A 5436-nucleotide genomic window follows, 5' to 3' on the forward strand; every position below is an offset into this window, starting at 1 on the left:
AATAAATATTTTTCTTAACAATGTTTTGAAAAATTTCATTCTGCCAAGTGCTCTGAATGTCAATGTGAAGAAATTCGAGTAAGCGTGGTTGATGAGTTGAAAAAATTTATTACAAAAAAAAAAAAATGATGGCTCAGTTCATCATTATTAAGCGATAATGAAAAAATACAAAGTAGTTTTACTCTAAAATTTATTACAAAAAAAAAAAAATGATGGCTCAGTTCATCATTATTAAGCGATAATGAAAAAATACAAAGTAGTTTTACTCTAAAATTTATTACAAAAAAAAAAATGATGGCTCCGCTATGTCATTATTAAGCGACAATGAAAAAATACAAAGTAGTTTTACTCTAATGCTGACAAAAATTTGATTCTGTCCAGTGCTCTGAATGTTGTCAATGTGAAGAAATTTCAGTAAGCGCTGTTGAACGGCGGCATTAAATATTAAGGTCTTAAGTTAGACAAAGTCCTCATCATCGAATTAGTGATGCATATGAATGGATTAACGAGATTCCTACTGTCCCTATATTTAAAAAAAAAAATGTTGACTCTCATCACCACATCATTATGAAAAAATTTAATAAAATATTGGCTCATCACATTATTGTGAAGAAAATAATAAAATATTGGCTCATCCTATCATTATGAAGTAAAAAAAAGAAAAATACTGAGTAGTTTCATTCTAATTTCAAAGTAGAAAAATTTATTTAAAAAAAATGTTGGCTCTCATCGCCACATCATTGTGAAAAAAGAAAAAATATTGGCTCACACATCATTATTAAGCGATAAAAATAACGATAGAGTAGTTTTACTCTAATGCTTACACAAAAATGTGATACTGTAAGCGCGGTTGAACGGCGGAATTAAATATTAACGTCATTAGGTAGACAAAGTTCTCGTCATCTAATTAGTGACACATATGAATGGATTAACGAGTTTCCTACTGTCCCTAGGAAAATTATACTGTCCCTTGTTTGCTGATGATAGATGTATTAAAATTATTTAGTTTTACTCTACTCTACTCTATTACTTATACACAAAAATGTTGTTTGCTAATGAGATGAATGTATAGATGGATGGATGTATGTATTAAAATTATTTAGTTTTACTCCTCTACTAATAATAACAATACTACTACACAAAACAAAACAAAATATAAAATGTATTGTGGATTTAATAAAATCTATAATGATTTTCCTTTATAATAGTACCAAAAATAATAAAGAAAAGTTAAATTGTTATACAAATTTGTTAAATTTGTGAAAATAATACTATTTATTAGTTAAATGTTATAAATTGAAAAAAATGTGGACTAAAATCTATAATGATTTTCATACAAAATCCCAAAAATAATAAAGAAAAGTATATTTTTCATACAAATTTTTACAATTTAAGGAAATATTTCATAAAATAATAAAATTTTTGAAAAAATCGAAAATTTTTTATTTTGAAATATTGAACAATTTGAAAAGAAAATCTATTTAGATGTTGATATTAGTTCATATTGTATGAAATTTCTTAAAAAAATTATCAAAATCGATAAAATTTTATTTTAATTTTTCTTACTTTTGTAAGTTAGGGAAATAGAAATTTTGAAATTTTGAAATTTCAAAAAAAAAAAATCTACAATTTTAGAAAATTTAAAAATTTTTTTTATCCAAAAATTAGTAATAATTCGTACGATTCATAATCAAAAAGAAAATTTCAAAAAAGTTGCTTAGAACTCAAGATATACAATTTTAAAGTTTCGGAAAACGAAATTGGCGGGGAAGTTGTATGTAACTATCTCTATATACTCTTGACATAAAATGCAGAGATACTAAATATTCACACAAAACATCAAAAATACTAATATACGGTGTGTTAAAATTGATTTAAGAATGAAAATCGAATGCGAATGATGATATTGTGCAAGAATGTTACAACGTGAATGTTGGAACTATTTGCTTGTTTTTTATATTGTGTATTGAGGTTTTTAAATATCTATTTTATTATTTGCGTTGAATATATGTGGTATAGTATTTTGTGTGTGGGGAGAGCAATGAAAACTTTTTTTAGTTTATTTGCCGCTAACGATGAATCTATTTAAGTTTGTCGACAAATTTTTTTAGTTTGTTGATTGAACTGTATAGTTATTCGTTAGTGTAATTATTTATTTTATTTTTTTTTTATAATTTTAATTTTTCTTTATTGAAATATTAAAATTAATTTTTATTCAATGTGCTAAAATTATTTATGATGCTTTGGTCTCTAGAACAAGAATTTTTTTATATTCTTGGGGATTTCAATATTTGCATTGGTAAATTTATTTTGTTAAAATCGAATAAAGAAAAATAAGTATTTTCTTAGTTTTTTTTATATAAGATTTTTTTGGTGAAGATTTTTTGGTGTTTTTCAAAAATGTATAAAATGTAAAAATGAAATATGAATGAAATGTAATTCTTAATTGCATATCAAAAAATATCATATATATTGAAAAATATTATATGATGCAATGTGAAATAAATGATAATAGAACAATATATTGTTTAAAAATCAAGAACAGTGAATTTGGAATGACGAATATGACGCGATAAAAAGCTGATTTTCGTTAAATTTCTTTTCAACTAAAACCAATTGAAAACAAATAATATAAATAAAACATTATTCTGGTTGATCCTGCCAGTAGTTATATGCTTGTCTCAAAGATTAAGCCATGCATGTCTAAGTACACACGAATTAAAAGTGAAACCGCAAAAGGCTCATTATATCAGTTATGGTTCCTTAGATCGTTAACAGTTACTTGGATAACTGTGGTAATTCTAGAGCTAATACATGCAATATAAATACGGACCTTTGGGACGTATGCTTTTATTAGGCTAAAACCAAGCGATCGCAAGATCGTTATTATGGTTGAACTCTAGATAACTTGCTGATCGTATGGTCTTGTACCGACGACAGATCTTTCAAATGTCTGCCCTATCAACTTTTGATGGTAGTATCTAGGACTACCATGGTTGCAACGGGTAACGGGGAATCAGGGTTCGATTCCGGAGAGGGAGCCTGAGAAACGGCTACCACATCTAAGGAAGGCAGCAGGCGCGTAAATTACCCACTCCCAGCTCGGGGAGGTAGTGACGAAAAATAACAATACAGGACTCATATTAGAGGCCCTGTAATTGGAATGAGTACACTTTAAATCCTTTAACAAGGACCTATTGGAGGGCAAGTCTGGTGCCAGCAGCCGCGGTAACTCCAGCTCCAATAGCGTATATTAAAGTTGTTGCGGTTAAAACGTTCGTAGTTGAACTTGTGCTTCATACGGGTAGTACAACTATAATTGTAGTTTGTACTGTACCTTATGTATGTAAGCGTATTACCGGTGGAGTTCTTATATGTATTAAATACTTGTATTTGTGCATATTCCTCCTATTTAAACCTGCTTCAGTGCTCTTCATCGAGTGTTGTTGTGGGCCGGTACAATTACTTTGAACAAATTAGAGTGCTTAAAGCAGGCTCCAAATGCCTGAATATTTTGTGCATGGAATAATGAAATAAGACCTCTGTTCTACTTTCATTGGTTTTTAGATCAAGAGGTAATGATTAATAGAAGCAGTTTGGGGGCATTAGTATTACGACGCGAGAGGTGAAATTCTTGGACCGTCGTAAGACTAACTTAAGCGAAAGCATTTGCCAAAGATGTTTTCATTAATCAAGAACGAAAGTTAGAGGTTCGAAGGCGATCAGATACCGCCCTAGTTCTAACCATAAACGATGCCAGCTAGCAATTGGGTGTAGCTACTATCATGGCTCTCTCAGTCGCTTCCCGGGAAACCAAAGCTTTTGGGCTCCGGGGGAAGTATGGTTGCAAAGCTGAAACTTAAAGGAATTGACGGAAGGGCACCACCAGGAGTGGAGCCTGCGGCTTAATTTGACTCAACACGGGAAAACTTACCAGGTCCGAACATAAGTGTGTAAGACAGATTGATAGCTCTTTCTCGAATCTATGGGTGGTGGTGCATGGCCGTTCTTAGTTCGTGGAGTGATTTGTCTGGTTAATTCCGATAACGAACGAGACTCAAATATATTAAATAGATGCTTTCAGGATTATGGTGTTTGAAGCTTTTGTAGCCTTCATTCATGAGTGCAGTAAAATGTGTGAGTGTTTGAATGTGTTTATGAAAGTGGAGCCGTACCTGTTGGTTTGTCCCATTATAAGGACACTAGCTTCTTAAATGGACAAATTGCGTCTAGCAATAATGAGATTGAGCAATAACAGGTCTGTGATGCCCTTAGATGTCCTGGGCTGCACGCGCGCTACAATGAAAGTATCAACGTGTATTTCCTAGACCGAGAGGTCCGGGTAAACCGCTGAACCACTTTCATGCTTGGGATTGTGAACTGAAACTGTTCACATGAACTTGGAATTCCCAGTAAGTGTGAGTCATTAACTCGCATTGATTACGTCCCTGCCCTTTGTACACACCGCCCGTCGCTACTACCGATTGAATTATTTAGTGAGGTCTCCGGACGTGATCACTGTAACGCCTTGTGTGTTACGGTTGTTTCGCAAAAGTTGACCGAACTTGATTATTTAGAGGAAGTAAAAGTCGTAACAAGGTTTCCGTAGGTGAACCTGCGGAAGGATCATTAATGTGTTCCTAACCGATAAAAAAATTTTTTTTATATATTTATATATAAAAAATATTAATAAAAAAAAAAACATAATGCCCTTTAAAAAAAAAGGCTAATAAAAATAAAATTAAAAATATTTAAATATTTTTTTTTTATAAAAAAAAAGAGAAAAACACTAAAAGTGTTATTGAAAGAAAAACTCTTTAATAATAAAATAATATTATATTTAATAATATTATAAAAAAAGTCGTTGGAAAAATTATATATATATATAATATATTTTCTTTTATTCTCTTTTATTAAAAAAAGATGTACTGATTTATGAACTTAAATCATACATTGGATGGGAATATTTGAAATATATATAATATATTCATTTTAGTGTACTGGCAATACAATTTATTGTATATCCATACATTGCATAAAAATTAAACTCACAATTATAGTTGTACTTGTATACAAGTTAAAAAAAATTGTTCTTTCTAAAAGAACTAAGATATTCGCAACAAACTTTGTGGTATGTTTTAAAATTAAAAAAAATATTATTGAAGGAATTGATATATGCCAATTTGGTTTGGTGTATTTTTGATTTCTTTCAATAAACAAATTTATGAATTGCTATTTAAACAAAAATAAATATATCACTCTAAGCGGTGGATCACTTGGCTCATGGGTCGATGAAGAACGCAGCAAACTGTGCGTCATCGTGTGAACTGCAGGACACATGAACATCGACATTTTGAACGCATATCGCAGTCCATGCTGTAAGGTACTTTAATTTATAATTAGAGTGCTGCTTGGACTACATATGGTTGAGGGTTG

The 5436-nt window shown here is 30.6% G+C and overlaps 2 non-coding genes across 2 annotated transcripts; both read left to right on the top strand.

The window, feature by feature from the left end:
• Positions 1 to 2645: 2645 nt before the first annotated feature.
• On the top strand, positions 2646 to 4632 carry LOC135962876 (small subunit ribosomal RNA). The gene has a single exon (XR_010576718.1). It is a non-coding gene; the product is annotated as a small subunit ribosomal RNA (ribosomal RNA).
• A 624-nt stretch (positions 4633 to 5256) lies between these two features.
• LOC135962961 (5.8S ribosomal RNA) lies at positions 5257 to 5436 on the top strand. The gene has a single exon (XR_010576773.1). It is a non-coding gene; the product is annotated as a 5.8S ribosomal RNA (ribosomal RNA).

This window comes from Calliphora vicina, chromosome X (genome assembly GCF_958450345.1).
Source record: "Calliphora vicina chromosome X, idCalVici1.1, whole genome shotgun sequence".
Classification (NCBI taxonomy): Eukaryota; Metazoa; Arthropoda; class Insecta; order Diptera; family Calliphoridae; genus Calliphora; species Calliphora vicina.